The sequence below is a fragment of the Caretta caretta genome, chromosome 11 (genome assembly GCF_965140235.1).
Source record: "Caretta caretta isolate rCarCar2 chromosome 11, rCarCar1.hap1, whole genome shotgun sequence".
Classification (NCBI taxonomy): Eukaryota; Metazoa; Chordata; order Testudines; family Cheloniidae; genus Caretta; species Caretta caretta.
In genome coordinates this window covers 63,013,558-63,030,766 of record NC_134216.1, presented here as the reverse complement: position 1 = coordinate 63,030,766, position 17,209 = coordinate 63,013,558, and positions in this window count along the sequence as shown.

Genomic DNA, 17,209 nt, shown 5'->3' with positions numbered 1-17,209 from the left:
AAGAGGAGCTGGATTGTACAATAAATTCAGATGGCTATTTCAGAGTGGGATAGAGAAAAGAGCTGGGGACCAGGAGAGAGAGTGCTCATGTCCTCTCAACTCACTTCCTTTTGTTATCAAAGCCTTCCCCACACTATTTGTCTGTTTTGTCTCTTTATTGTGTCCTGTCTGTCATGTAGATTGTGATTAGAGTTGCACAGAGAAAATTTAGTTTCATTCCGATTTGCAACAAAAACCAAAAATTTCAAAATTCTCCATAAAAGAGGTTGGAGCTCTGACTCCAGGGCAGCCCCTGAGCTGCCCTAAAGCTGCAGACCATGGAAACCTTGGTGTCTCCAGGGCTTCCGGACAGTCGCACTGGCTGGCTGCCCCAGAGCCACAGATTTGGAGGTAGTCAGTGGGCTAGGTGCCTGTGATGAGGCATCCACCCCACACGAGGCACAGCAGGTTAAGTGAGATCAATTAACCTGATAGGCTGCAACTGGGGAAGAGGAACAGGTGGGACTGGCATAAAGCCAGGAAAGTGGCAGCAGAAAGGGGCTACAGAGTTAGGTAGTCTGCAGGCACTCCCGGGGAAGATGGAATTTGAGCTGATAAACCTAGAGAGTGGGGGAGGCCAGGAGATAAGAGCAGAGAAGGAGGAAGGAGTCTAGGGAAACAGCAACAGAGTCTGGGAGCAATCAGATGATAGTTGCTGGACATAAGGAACCCTTATGAACGTGGAGAAGTGGATTGGCCCAGCTTCCCATATCAGCCACTGGGGAAGTGGCACAGACTGGGAAGAAGGGAAGACTGCCTGAAACAGCTGATCCAGTGGCACTCTGATACCCTGGAACGGGAGGACTGTACAGTAACCTGGCCAGAGGGCTATGTCACAAAGAGAGAGCACCTTGAGTCAAAGAGAGAGAGAGAGAGAGAGAGAGGCCGTAGGGAGTGCGGATGAGTGGAAGAAGGGGGTGTCAGACCTGGAAAGAGCTTATCCCTAGAGCGGCCAGAGGGAGTGAATGGTGAGTGAACCTTGTGACGCTGCCCCAGAGCTGTGAACGCTGGAAGACCTGAGGCACCCAACTCTGAGACAGTGCACCTGGCTGGCTGGCTCAGGACCCTGGAAGCCTGAGGTGCCAAGGAACTGTGAGGCTGGCAGCTTGAGAGCTGACCCTCCCATGGTTTACAGACTTCTGCCTCTCCCTCACCCCACCAGGTGGGCTGCTAAGGAGTTGGGTAGGTGAGCTGGCAGGAAACCAGACAGGTTTCCAGCAGAAACCTTCTGGGAAGGCAGGCTTCCATCATTACCCTGCCTGCTTTTCGTCAGACTTTCATCAAAATCGAAACATCTCCACGGAACTTCTCAATTTAGACAAATTGACACACTCAGCAGAAAGATGTTCCATTGGAGGAATTCTAACCATCTCTAATTATGAGCTCTCCGTGGTAAGAACAGTCATCCTTATTCTTCATCTGCACATAGTGCCTAACTAATTGGGGTTCTGATCCTGGGCTGGGGCTCCTAATACAAATAATACATAAATAATAAGACATGTTGCCTGTTTGCCAGTTCATGTCTGTCTTCAAAGCAAAACATGCATAAGGCTAAATTAAACCTTCCTAAATGTCAGCTTTCCCCTTGTTTAAAGTTCACAGATGAAGGACTGGATCCAGCAATATGATTAGGACATATCAAGAGGTGCTGAGCACCCTCAGCTTCCACTGACTTCAATAGTAACTTGCAAAAATACACTGCAGGGGCCAAGACCGGGTGGAGCTGGAGGCTTCATAGAACTTTTTTCCTCATTTCCAGTTTCTGTGATTCTATTAAAATCCACAATGAAACAGCTTTGCGAGGCTTCACGAGCCCCATCACAGGGATAAGATTTTATGGTGGCACATGTTAAAAATAACCAGGAGTAAGATCCTGTTCCCGTTTCTATAAAAGTTCTCTGGCTGATGATAAAAATGGGTAAATAATTTAACAAAATAATCTGATAGTACTAAATGTGGTACAGAGTCATTTATATTTAAAGAGATCGCTTAGCTAGAGAGAATTCATGAGAGAGACAGGACTCTTAGTTAATAAAGAAAACATTTTCAGAATCATTAGCACAGTGCACACATTCGCCCCATGCCACCCCTTGCTCATGCTGAGTAGTTCCTTACTTCCAGAGTAGTCCCATTGATTTCAATGGGGCTACTCACAGAATTAATTTTTACTCATTGTGAGCAAGGGGGGGTTGAATCTGGCCCTACATAACTAGGGCCCAAACTGCATTTAACTACACAGGTGCAAGTCTGGCTGGAGGCAGAAGAGAAGTTAGGGGCCATTGCCATTAAGCTAGTGATCTGAACACAGGAACGAGTCATGATGCCTGAGCTCTGTCACTGATGCTCCCTGACACTCTAACACTGACTCCCCCTGTGGCCCTTGGCAGGTCACTGTTGACCAAATTTTCAAACATGCCCACTAATAATGCTTTTGGGTACTGACCTTGGGGCCCTGACAGCCTGATTTTCAGAGGCGCTGACCACTTGGAGCTCCCATTGACTTTCAGTGGAGTCCTGGATGCTCAGCCCATCTAAAAACGAGGGCCCACCTGTCTTGAGTTGGAAATCCAAACATTGGGGCACACACAATTAGTGGGCACTTTTGAAAATGTTGGCCTTAACCTCCCTGCCTCAGTTTCCCCACCTTAACTACAATGCAGGAATGTTCTGCGAATTAATTTAAAATGTTTGGAAACATTTAAAAAATGTAAAGTATTATTTCAGTGCCAATTAGTAGTAATATGTATATTCTTTCACGTGGTTAGTGTATCCCTAAATTCCTCATTCTTAACCCTAGGGGGGAAATATGTAAATAAAACCAAAATTGTGTTTTATGTCTGCTGTAATCCATCCCGTATAATTTTAAGATGTTTCAAACTTTAATGCATTATTTAATAGGCTTTCATGTCCTTATTTCATTAGACAAACTGCTTCTATAATTAAAGCTATAAATATGGGATTTTGGGGTTCTGGGCAGCTTGTACAAATGTTTGATAGAGAACATTTCCTACTGCTATAATTTTTCTAACATGGTTGACAAAGAGATGGTCTTTAAATATGCATCACCAAAACAAGGCTATAGCTAGCTTGCTTGAGGCAGCACTGCCGTTGGAATGAGCGGGTGCTCTGATAGCACGGTCTGATGTGGTCATCTGTGTTGTGACAAAGCTGTCAAAACAGCAGTTAAGAATATGGAAAGAATTAGTAAGTTAGCTCGGAGCAGAGTGAGAGGAAGTGACCTTTGATTTTATGCTGCCAGTTATGCAAGCCATAACTGAACTCAAGTTACAGAAAATACAGAATGTCTACATTGGAGGCAACGGCCACGGAGCTCTTTAGTGCAGCTGGCTTTTGGGGATGTTTTGGTAGGAGATAGATAGGTCTATGTATATAAATGGGCATATTTTATGTTGATATGCGGCATTTCCACACCCATAATAACTGCCTGTCAAAATAATTAATACATTGAAGAACCAGAGAAACATACAAAAATAGTGACAGGTTTCAGAGGAACAGCCGTGTTAGTCTGTATTCGCAAAAAGAAAAGGAGTACTTGTGGCACCTTAGAGACTAACCAATTTATTTGAGCATGAGCTTTGATCTGATGAAGTGAGCTGTAGCTCACAAAAGCTCATGCTCAAATAAATTGGTTAGTCTCTAAGGTGCCACAAGTACTCCTTTTCTTTATACAAAAATAGTGCCTCTGTAGCATACCATACCCTGCCCTATTTTAGGGTCTGAGCCAGAGCCCACTGAAATCAATGGGAGTCTTTCCAGTGACTTCAGCTGGCTTTGGATCAAACCAATGAGGTTGAACTAGATGGAAATAAAAAGAGAGCTCTCCTGCGCTCTGCCCACAAACCGATCTCCATCCATCTGAGATGCTACAACAGGGGTGGCCAACCTGGGGCTCCGGAGCCACATGCGGCTCTTCAGAAGTTAATATGTGGCTCCTTGTCTAGGCACCGACTCTGGGATTGGAGCTACAGGCGCCAACTTTCCAATGTGCCGGGGGGGTGCTCACTGCTCAACCCCTGGCTCTGCCACAGGCCCTGCCCCCACTCCACCCCTTCTGGCCCCCTCCCGAGCCTGCAGTGCACTCGCTCCTCCCCCTCCCACTTGCCCCAGAGCCTCCTGCATGCCACGAAACAGCTGATCAGGAGGTGTGGGGAGGGAGGGGGAGGTGCTGATTGGCGGGGCTGCCAGTGGGTGGGAAGCGCTGGAAGCAGGGGGTAGGAGGGGAGCTGATGGGAGGGGCTGCTGACATATTACTGTGGCTCTCTGCCAATGTACATTGGTAAATTCTGGCTCCTTCTCAGGGTGGCCACCCCTGTGCTACAAGATGCCACTTAACAGAGGATTGTACAGCTCTTTGTAAGAGCTATCCCTTCGTTTCTTGTGTGCTTTGATCAGTGCTGAAAGAGTTAACATGGTCAACATTTACAGTATGATAACTATGTTTCAGAATTAAAGAAGCAGCACGCACCTCTTAGATATTGTTTCAGGCCGTCTGCAGACTCAGGCATCATTATACCAGTTTATGCTCAGTTCACATGTTAACTCTTTGCATTCATAAAAGCTTACAGACAACGTTTTAAATGAAATCTTGGATTCTGGGGCACAAGATGGCAGTTTCAAATAAGGTACCGGCTCAATGAACTGTTGCAAACTGTCTTATCTTCACCGCACCAAAGACCATGGTGTCTCTATGTATGGGTTTGCAAAATCACTGAGTCTGATGCAAAGCCCATTGAAATCATCTTTCCATTGACTCCAGTGAGCTTTGGATTAGGTCCAATGCATGTTGCTGTAAAATTATTAGAAGCCCTCCTTTCACCATTGTTCAGCCTTTTATGTCCCATCTAAAATTTTTCCTCGTCTATTTTTACATTTGTTACTCATTTTTCAAGAGAAATGCAAAGAACAAACAAAACCAATGCAGAAAGGAAGACCTTTAAATTAATGTAATGAACATATTACTGATCTGAGGATGAAGGACTGCAAGTATACCAGTGTTTTGCTTTATCACTTTTGTTTCAGGGATTTCCCGCCTGTCCCCTCCACACACACCCTCTTTTTCTTTAATCTGGACACAGGAAAGGTCTTTTGCATGACCATTAATTCCGAGTGTACTAGTTACAAATGCAGACTCTAATCCTGGGTCTCCATGCAAAAACAACAGTCCACCTGCACACAATGAATTGCAGGATTGGGGCCATAATCTAAAAGATAGGTTTCAGAGTAGCAGCCATGTTAGTCTGTATTTGCAAAAAGAAAAGGAATACTAGTGGAATTAATTAATAGAGACTGGGAATGGATGTGTCATTACACAAAGTAAAACTATTTTCCCATGTTTATTTCCCCTCCCCCCCCCAGCTCCTCCCACGTTCCTGTTAACTGCTGGAAATGGCCCACCTTGATTATTTTGCCATTCTGGAGGTGACACAGTTATTTCCTCCGGCAGAACTGTGTTTTACCACTTAATCACCCATCCTGAGTACACTGGCGGTATGTTAGATTTTCACATAGATGCATCCATACCCATTTCTTGGTGTTTGCTGGACGATGTAATTTCTGCACTAATTCCAGGATACAGACTTTTGGAGAAGGGCAGATATTTACATTTAGAAATATAGACTGACCTTTGTATGTATTGTTCCAGTATTTTGTAACTTGTTGGGGGGGAAAAATTGATGTGGGACCCGTGAGCTGATGGTTGGTGGCAACTGCAGTATTTAGTAAATTTAGCTAAACCTTCAGTAGGTATTCTAACGTCCAGCTGAATCTGTTTTAGATTTTGTTCCAGAAAATTTAGAGAGATAATGAACTGAATGTATCCAACAGTCTGCCTTTTCTTCCTAATATTCTTCTTGTAGTGAGAGATCAGAGTTGCCAACTCTTGAGATTTTACGGCAAGTCTTGTGCTATTTGGTCTTTTTATTCTAAAGCCCCACCCTCCTGAAACCAAGAGAATGTACAAGAAACTCAGCTTTCATTTTAAAAAGGTACATTTCTAGCCCTGCTGGTTGAGGAGAAAAGCTTGAAAAGATGAACGCAGTGCATCCTAAAGGCTCACAAACCAGAAGGCAAATAAAAGAGTCTAAATTTATTACTTTTTAAAAAATGCACATTGTTGAATGCCTGGGATTGGCAACACTGCCTCCTTCTCTTGTTGTTTTCTTTGCATCTTCAGTGTTTAGGTGGGCCTCCTCTGAAACGTGCCAAGCAGCTCACCCCCCATGAAATCTGGTCTTTTGTGTGCTTTTACCTTATACTATACAGATTTCACAGGAGAGACCAGTGTTTCTGAAATTGGGGGTCCTGACCCAAAAGGGAGTTATAGGGGGGGTCACAAGGTTATTTGGGGGGGGTAAGTGTTACCATCCTTACTTCTGCACTACCTTCAGAGCTGGGTGCTGGAGAGCAGCGACTGTTGGCCGGGCACCCGGCTCTGAAGGCAGCACCCCGCCAGCAGCAGCGCAGAAGTAAGGGTGGCAAGACCAGATCACGCCACCCTGACTTCTGCGCTGCTGCCTTCAGAGCTGGGCAGCCGGAGAATGGCGGCTGCTGTCTGAGGGCCCAGCTCTGCAGGCAGCAGCACAGAAGTCAGGGTGGCGATCCCGTACCAGGCCGTCCTGACTTCTGCGCTGCTGCTGGCGACGGCTCTGCCTTCAGAGCAGGGTTCCTGGCCAGCAGCCACCGCTCTCCAGCTGCCCAGCCCTGAAGGCAGCGCCGCCGACAGCAGTGCAGAAGTCAGGGTAGCAGCACCGCAACCCCCTCTACAATAATCTTGTGAACCCCCCCCCCCAACTCCCTTTTGGGTCAGGACCCCTACAACTACAACATCATGAAGTTTCAGATTTAAATAGCTGAAATCATGAAATGTACAATTTTTAAAATCCTATGACCATCAAATTGAAATGGCCTGTGAATTTGGTAGGGCACTAGACGTAATCAGTTCATTTATTCTATCTGGTAATAAGAGAAGGAGGAGAAAACTCACAAGGTATCCCAGCCAAGGCATCTAAAAGGAATACTGATGGCTACATTAGTGCTTGCTTGGCTTCAGAGACATAGGGAAAATTTGGTATCACAGGCCTGTGCTATACAGAAGGTCAGACTAGACAATCACAATGGACCCTTTTGGCCTTGGAATCTATGAAGGTTGACCTAATGCAGGTTCAAATGGGAAAGGATCCCATATGTTCCTCATTTCTGCAGACATAGAATTTGCAATGGAATTCTTCCCTTGCTATAGAATGTGTGTCAGAATCTAAGCTTCCTTTTAATATTTATCCCAGCAGTTCTAAAAAAAATCCAAATTCCATAAAAAACCCCAACAACACACAAACACAAAAATAACAAGGAGTTCAGTGGCACCTTAAAGACTAACAGTTTTATTTGGACATAAGCTTTCGTGGGTAAATATGCCTGCATCTGTAATTTTCACTCCATGCATCTGAAGAAGTGGGGTTTTTACCCACGAAAGCTTATGCCCAGATAAATCTGTTAGTCTTTAAGGTGCCACCGAACTCCTCGTTGTTTTTGTGGATACAGACTAACACGGCTACCCCTCTGATACAAACACAAAATTCACACTGGAGTTCACTCCACACACATATTAATTAGTAGCTTGAATTTGACTCAAATTCCCCCTGGCAGGTTTATAAAAAAGGATTCAGAACAAAGAAGAAACATGGAGGACCAAATCCATATTCTGACCCATTTTTAAACATCAACACAAATCTTTCACAAAACAAAAGTCACCTCTATCTAACAAGTACACAAAAAAGTAGAGCTCCTTCAAAACGATCGTCGCTCGATTGTGTTTTTTTATTATTTTCCAAGCATTTTTAACATATCAAGATACCCTGTGACACTGAAAATTCTGATGCAACCTTAGCTATGGCCTTACAACTGCTCCTCCATCAGCAGCTTTATCTGGTTTTTGAAAATCTTATTTGTTTTTTGGGGTAGTTCACAAGGCACTTTCTTTAGGATTTTTGGATAGAAGAGACGACTACGTATTAGACATGCAAACATGTATTTAGATAGAAAGACAAGATTTTTAAAAATGGGAAGCTCAAGTCAGGCTCCTAAATCTACACTGTGGCACCTAAGTGCCCTGGTTGTCAAGAGCGCTGAGCACCCACCAGCTCCCATTGGAGCCTGACTTTAAGTGCTTTTTGGTGTGTGTTTAACTCTTGGCAACACATATATATTGTGTGTGTGTGTGTGTGTGTGTATATATATATATACACACACACACACAAAATCTGTAAACCTCTGTTAAGTCACAATGTGATCACAAAGTGTGGACTTTGTTAGGAATTCCATCGGAAGCTGTGACTATAACATTAGCTCTCTCCATAGCGAAGTGTTAGAATCATGAGATGTAACATCAAATTGTGGGACTAATACACTTTATGCCAAATTTCACCAGCCAATCACAACCCATCCCATCCCACGTCCTCCTCACCGCCTGACTTTTCTTTATACACATTGTGTTTAGGCTGCAAGCCATTTGGTCAGTGACCTTGTCGGCTTTCCTGTCTCTCGAGCAACTAGTTGGTGGTGGAAATAACTAACTAGTAATAATTATAGGTAAGGCTGCGAGTCTGTCACGGAGGTCATGAATTCCGTGACTTTCCAGGACCTCTGGGTCTTCTACAGCAGCAGTGTGGCTGACCCCGGGCCCACCGTACCTGCCACTGCTCGGGCAGCTCCAGGCAGCTGGACCCAGTGGACACCGCAGCAGCAGCCCCCTCCCCCTGGAGCAGCCCCGGGGCCCCGGGCAGTCCCCTCCCCACAGAGCAGCTGGGGCACCTCAGGCAGTCCCCCTTCCCCTGGAGCAGCCGGGCTGCCCACTCCTCCTGGAGCAGCAGTGGGGCCCTGGGCCACCCCCACAGAGCTGCAGCAGTGCCCTGGAGGCCCCCAGAGCACCTAAGGTTCAGTCAGGAGTATTTATAGTAGAAGTCATGGACAGGTCATGGGACTGTGCTTTTTGTTTATTGCCTGTGACCTGTCCCCGACTTTTACTAAAAATACCCATGATTAAAACATAGCCTTAATTATTAGACATTTTGGGTAAAACTTTCAAAAGAGCTTAAGTGATTTACAACCCTAAGGCCCATTTCAAGGGTGGCTTAGGTACAAGGATGACTATTATGGGGTCACCTCCTCATGGCATCAAGTGACCCTGCAGCACACCTGCCTCAGTTTCCCCTCTCCAGCATCTTCCATCTCTCCCAAGGGCCTCCGTGACTCAGCCCTGCAGCTGGGTCACTTTCAGAGTTCAGTCCCCTTTCCGGCTACTCCAAGTCCAAAATAAACACCATCCTTGACAACAGTCCCAAGTTAACATAATAAAAATTTCTTCTGCCCCTCCTGGTCTTCAGTCACACTCTACTTTAAACCAGTGTTTCTTACCATTTATCAGCACGCTGGCTCTCAGGCCTTTTCCTCCACTGGGACCTTTCCTTATTCCGGAGTCAGGTTATAGCTCCCCTGTCTCCCGCGGACTGGGAAAAGTCAACCATCACTTCCTCCTGTCCCTCAGTTGCCTGTTCTTCATTCCCAATCCCAGAGCTCCTGCCCTGGAGCCTAGCCTTTGTTCCAGGACCCACTACAAATGCCAGCTCCGCTCCTGTAGCTTTCCCTCAGGTCTCCCTCTGCTGGGCTTCCTCCCTTTTTAAGTCCTACAGCTACAACAGGTGTGGCAGGGTGGGACTAACTGAACAGGGCTCACTAGCCCAGGCTTCCAAGCTCCTAAAGGGATAAGCCACCTTGTTACAGAAACAATGGGGCTTATGCTCCATGGTCACTTGGGCACCTTTGCAAATGTTATCTCTTAGGCCTGGTCTACACTGCGGGGGCGGGGGGGGAAGTGTCTAAGTTACGCAACTTCAGCTACAAAAATAGCGTAGCGGACGTCGACGTACTTAGAGCTACTTACCGTGGTGTCTCCACTGAGGTAGATCAACTGCTGCAGCTCCCCCATCGACTCTGCCTACACTTCTTGCTCCGGTGCAGTACCAGAGTTGACGGGAGAGCGCTTGGCAGTTGATTTATTGCGTCTTCAGTAGACGTAAGTGTACTGCTCCGCCGTAAGTGTAGACATTCCGAATGTCAGAGAAATTAAGATAATTACAAAGAAGAAAGTGTCAGACTTTCATCCTACCTCTGTCAAACTAAGAGGCAGGATGTGTACTCACAATACAGACATGCGGCAGAGCTCAGGTAGGAAAGAAGTGAGACCAAAATGGCACCTGAGAGATAATCAGGGCAGGTAAGTAAAACAAAAATAAGGATTATATGTAGTTTCAGCTTTTCTAAATATTAATTTATCAAGCCTTGACATATAGCAGAAGAAGACTGGAAAAATTATCATCATGGCAACAGAAAGCTTGCTAAACTAACCTGTCCAGCATTACTGGAAATGTTAGACATTTTACAACATACATTCTATTCAGTATTGGTTTTCATACTTCTCTCATCTGGGTAGTATATGAGCCCCTCTGGTAGTGCATTAACCAACGTAATTCCATATCTGTCAAGTGTTGTTTGTTCTCCCATCTTCTCCTGAGAGGGAGAAATGTGTATCTAATGTTAGAGCTTGTAGCAAATTAGGTAGCTCAAGCAACAAGGCAAGACAAAATTGTCTAAAAATCCCACAAAGGTAATGCAGCCAAAGCCCTGCTACAACAGCAGTTTCCTACCCTAGAGCAGGCAACTGTCAGCAAACGAACACTTTGGGCTTGTCTATACTGGCAAGTTTCTGTGCAGTAAAGCAGCTTTCTGCGGTGTAACTCCCGAGGTGTACACACTGCCAAGCCACTTTGTGCGCAGAAACTCCTCAGTTGCAGCCTTGCAAAAATCCACCTCGACGAGAGTTGTAAACCTTACAGAGCAGAGGCTCCAGCGCTGTATTGGCAGTGTAAACACATTACAGCACAGAAAGCAGTCAATTAGCCTCTGAAAATGTCCCATAATCCCTCAAGTGGCTGCTCTGCTCATTGTTTTGAATTAGGCTAGCTGCCCTGGAGACATGCACCCCTCCCCTTTCAAAGCTCTGTTTCTGACAGTCCTTGCGTGCTGTGCTGATCTGCTCTGGGACACAAAGCGAACCATTAATGTGGAATGCCCGTGCTGTTGAACACAGAGGCCGAGGTGTGTGTGTGTTGGTTGCTTCCTGCCGCTGTCTGAACTAACATGACAGCATGCTGACACACTCTGTGTCCTCCAAAACACACACTCTCTCTTCCCCCATCCATACACACACACACACTCTGTTACACACTCTCCCCACCTCCACTTCAAGTTGAAAAGCAGCTGGCAATGTAGTAGGATGCCCATGGAACAATGGGATTGGGAAACCTGCATCATGTGACGCTGTGCCTGCCCCATGAGGCATTGCAAACCCTTCCCAAAGCACCCTGCGGCCAATTGCACAGTGCGATAGCTACCACAATGCACTGCTCTCTTTGTCGTTGCAAGAGCTGCTAACATGGATGCGCTCCACAGTCACAAGGAGTACAGTGTGGACACGCAACAGTGGTTTAATTCTAGCTCGTTAATAAAAGTGGTATTATTGGATTAAAGTAATAACTAATTAATACATTTCTGTTATGGGAAAATGTGACAAAGAATGATTCCAGAACAGACCCCGGATTTGGCCTGACCATTAGAAAGAAATATGTCTCTCAGCCAGCCTGCTGAGTCTGTGCTAATTGAAACATGCCTATCAGTTTACACGGTCTGTGTTAATTGTAGGAGAACATCCCAAGACAGAAAGTCTGTTCTAAAGTGATAAGATAACCATTAAGGACAGCTGTTGTTTACAACTTTGTTTTCTGGAGCTCAGGAATAAGATTTGTTAAACACTCCCGCCCCCCCGCTTGCATTCCTATCTTGCTTGTTTATATGTAACAAGTATTATGAATGGGCTTATTGAAGTCTGTCATGCCCCAATTATTTTAGAATGGTTATGTTCAAGAATGAATAGGTAATAAAATGTAAATGTAATAAGAAAATATGTTAAGTGAAATAGTGTGTGATTGCAGATGTATGTTTGGATGAGTAATAAAAGATTGAGGTGCCAGCCTTAAAATAAGAAAAACAACTATTCAGGACCATTTGGCCGAAGAATGTGCTGGGTGAGATGGCCCAATAACCCTGAGGGCACACCAGAATCTATCCACAATCGCCCCAAGGACAAGCGAGGCTGAAGAACTGAAGAACAAGATAACAACAAGATGTCACTGCTGTGCCATCTGCGTGATGGATTATCACTTCAAACATAGAATCATAGAATATCAGGGTTGGAAGGGACCTCAGGAGGTCATCTAGTCCAACCCCCTGCTCAAAGCAGGACCAATCGCCAACTAAATCATCCCAGCCAGGGCTTTGTCAAGCCTGACCTTAAAGACTTCTAAGGAAGGAGATTCCACCACCTCCCTAGGTAACGCATTCCAGAGCTTCACCACCCTCCTAGTGAAAAAGTTTTTCCTAATATCCAACCTAAATCTCCCCCACTGCAACTTGAGACCATTACTCCTTGTTCTGTCATCTGCTACCACTGAGAACAGTCTAGAGCCATCCTCTTTGGAACCCCCTTTCAGGTAGTTGAAAGCAGCTATCAAATCCCCCCTCATTCTTCTCTTCCGTAGACTAAACATCCCCAGTTCCCTCAGCCTCTCCATGAGAACAGCATGACAAGGCAAACCCCATAAACTTGTATGAGGATGAATCCCTATTAAGATGGACCCTGAGGACTTTGGGTCTGGATTTGCAACCAACTTCCAGGAGCATCGGATGCGCATCTGACAAGGCCCTGCTCGATCCTCGTGTTCATGCCACCTAGGCAGTGACTTGGCAGGAGCAACCCCTAGGCTGGTAACTATAACAACAACCTTGCAGAACTTGTGTGTGTGTGAATGGAATGTTATAGCTATAACTGATTGTTTACTCTGATTCTTTCTGTATTCACAATAAACATGGCATATTGCCTTATCCCCTGAATAAAATCCTATTGGTTTTTATTTTCTAAGTGTAACATTATAACTTGTTGCACAGAAACTTGCCACTGCAGACACACCCTTTGTTTCAGTTTCTATTCCCTGAGCCTCTTTCTAATCACAGCCACCTGCAACCCAATTTGTGGAGGAAGGGGCAGCCCAGCATGCACACACTAGTTCAAATTGGCAAAAAGGGATATATATTCAAAATCAAAAGAAGTGAGTTATGAGACCCTGGTGAACCGATCAGATTGTTACATTTGTTGTAAAATGTCTACCATGTCCAGATAGGACTAGGTCAGTTAGAACAAAATACTGACTTCAAAAACAAATAATTAAAAAATGTAATAGAACTAAGAGAAAAGATACAGGATACAAGCAAGGGAAGGAATGTGGACTGTGTAAAGTTGTACCACCCAAGCTTTAAATAATATCAGTAACTATGCAGTACAAATTTACATCCAGCAAACACAGATGTAACGTGAAATATTTAAACTAAGGCTGTTTGAAAATGTTTTGTCAAAACCGTTTTTTTTACAGAAAATTGGGGTTTTTACTAACTTGGTGTTTTTCACAAGTGTCTGTTTTATTCAGAAAATGTTGATTTTTCATCAAAAGCCAAATGCCCGAAAACCAAGTATCTCAGTTTGGCTCTTCCGCAATGGTAACGCATGTCAGCTGTAGTTTGGCATGTCCCCATTCTCCTGTGAGCCAAGCTCCCCTGATACATCAAGGCCAAGGACTTCTCATAATGATATCACCTCCCCTTACCATGAGAGGAAGTCGTGGTGCATCATGGGAGATATAGTCTGGCCATGAAGCCTGGCCCATAGAAGAGTTCCCATGAAGAACTACAGCAGCATTTCCAAAGCAAAATATTTCAGTTTTCAGCTAAAATATTTCAGGGATTTTTTTGTTGTTTGGTGAAAAAACAATCAAACTTTTCCACGGAAAATTTTGACAAAATTTGTGTTTTGTGTTTTGTTTTTCCATCAAAATTTTCCATGGATTAAAAAAACCCAACCTATTTCCCAACCAGCTCTAAATTTAAACAAATGGATAAACAGTTTGACAAAGGAAGACAGTGGCCCACATTGTGGAGTTGCAAAAGGTCTGGGCAGTTATCAAGAAGACATCCTGGGATTACACAACACTTATGATGGTATGGAAGTTTGGCAATCCTCTGAAACTTTCATGAGAGAGCAGAGTGTGACGCATGGCCAGAAACAGTTAAGCATCCTGCAGAATAAATGATCCAGAGTCAATCATTAGAGACATATTAGAAAAGTATGTGAATGGTAATTAGGACCACTCCATGCTAGATAGGCTAGAACTTTGAAATGCAAACCTGTATTGTTAGAGAATTGAAGGTGATACTAATTGTATCGTGTTAGATGTTAGCCATATAAACAGAGAGTTCCTGTCTGTCACTATAGTTATTGATTCAGAGGTCAAAAGGAAATATTAACATTTAAATGAACTGTTTTAGAGTAGCAGCTGTGTTAGTCTGTATCCGCAAAAAGAAAAGGAGTACTTGTGGCACCTTAGAGACTAACAAATTTATTTGAGCATACGCTTTCGTGAGCTACAACTCACTTCATCGGATGCATGCAGTGGAAAATACAGTGGGGAGATTTTATATACACAGAGAACATGAAACAATGGGTGTTACCATACAGACTGTAACAATAGTGATCAGATAAGGTGAGCTATTACCAGTAGGAGAGAAAAAAAACTCCAACGAGAGACTGCTGGATTGGAATTAATTTGCAAACTGGACACTATTACATTAGGCTTGAATAAAGACTGGGAGTGGATGTGTCATTACACAAAGTAAAACTATTTCCCCATGTTTGTTTTCCCTCCCCCTACTGTTCCTCACACGTTCTTGTCAACTGCTGGAAATGGCCCACCTTGATTATCACTACAAAAGGTTTTTTTTCTCTCCTGCTGGTAATAGCTCACCTTACCTGATCACTCTCTTTACAGTGGATATAGTAACACCCATTGTTTCATGTTCTCTGTGTATATAAAATTTCCCCACTGTATTTTCCACTGCATGCATCCGATGAAGTGAGCTGTAGCTCACGAAAGCTTATGCTCAAATAAATTTGTTAGTCTCTAAGGTGCCACAAAGTACTCCTTTTATTTAAATGAACTGCAACCATAGTAATATCACTGTAGTCATCTCTCTTTGAAATGTATAGCATATCACCTGAGAATGGTAGAAAACGGGCAATTGACTTATGTTAATCCATATAGCTAATTACTAGTGATGCTTAGGAAATAGGTGTATTTCAAAGTCCCCATAATTGCCTATTGTTCTCCTGAGGACTCCAAGCTGTCAAAGAAGACTTGGAAGTGTATAAGAATGTCTGGGGTCCTGATCCTTTTCATCTCAGACCTGCTTGATGCTTCATGCAGGGGAAGAGTAAGTCATAAGATTGAGATCTCCAATCCTAACCTGGAATCACCATGAATATAAACATTGGACTATAACCTATGAACTATTTCTGAAAGAACTCTTTGCAACTACAAAGCTCACCATCTCTACTATGAATCTGAATCTCAAGAAAACTGTACTCATGTCTGTATGTATACTGATCTTTTAACCAATGCTCTATCTTTTCTTTTTTAATAAATTTTAGTTTAGTTAATAAGAATTCGCTGTAAGTGTGTATTTGGGTAAGATGTGGAATATTCATTAACCTGGGAGGTAATGAATCTGATCCTTTGGGATTGGTAGAACTTTCCTATATGATGAATAAGATTTTCAGTAATCCTCATCATATTTGACTTGGGTGTCTGGGTGGAGGCCTAAGGCTGGGTTGCTTTAAGGGAACTGTGTTGTTGGCTTCTGGGTGACCAGTGAGGTATTACAGAAGCTGTTTTGTGCTGGCATGGTAAATCTAAGTATTGGAATATCCACGAGCTTTGGGGATTGTCTGCCCCATTCTTTGCAGTTCACCCAGAGTAACTCCAGTGTGGTCCCCTGGTCACAGTAACCTTCATGAGAGCAGAGCATGCATGACTCACTCTGTAACACAGCAGTGATCTTAGACTGACAGGGAGTGCCCCTTGCACACATGATAGTGGGGCCCTTATTCTTAAAGGGGACATGGATAGAGAACAGTCTTATAGTTATATAAAATTACATACCTCCTGGGGCCGAATCAAAATTGTAAATCCAAATGACACCCCTTCATCCTAAACTTTGGGAAATTTTGGATCTGACCTTTGCATCAGGGGCTAATTTCTATTTCAAAATGGAAAGGTACTAGGAGGAAATTGCAGGGCAGAATATGCTAAATAGAAAAAGAAGAATGGAGATCTTTTTCAAGCTTTTAAGAAGGCTTTAAAAATGGAGAGTCCAAAAATAAACAAATAAATAAATACATTAAAAAACTTTGAGCTTCATGATACTGTCCTTTTGGAATCTCCAAGATAATTAATGTGCCACACTTGCAAAGATGTGCCGTATAAGAGAGTAGGATTTCTGCTATGGCATTTCATAAGTGATGTACACTGAATAATAAAGTCTAAACTGAGAGAGTGTTAAACGGATGAAATGTTAAAATAATTCTTGATAACCATACTTACCACTTACAGAATTCTTTACATCAACAAAGCACTTTATGAACATTAACTCATTATGGAAGGTATAAAAATATATATGAAAATATGCTGACTTTGGCTGCAACATTATCCTGACCTCACACTCAATAAAACAGGTACAGTATGTTGCAACAACTCAAAAATGACAGCTTTCTAGAACAAACTGAAAAATATGGTGGTGTTAAAGAGACACACTGGCGAATCTAAAAGCCATAAACATCTGTCATGGAAAACTTGTAAGTCTATGTTCAATTGTATCCATAACTTAGGATATTAGATTCTAATCTCTTAAACAAGGGTTTCCACCACCAGTTAAGCATGCGACTACTTAGTCTTGATTAGTCAGGGCAAAGTTGTAACTACAGTGCTTTAAATGTTCAGCAAAGTCCGATGATGGCAGCATATTGCTTTAATACTTTTATCTTTAACTCTGAACCAGAGAAATGTGACGCAGCCCCTCAGAATAGCTAGTTTTCTCTCATAGCAGGGGCTGAAAGGATGACATGGACAGTAAAAATTATTAATTATTAAATTTAGTT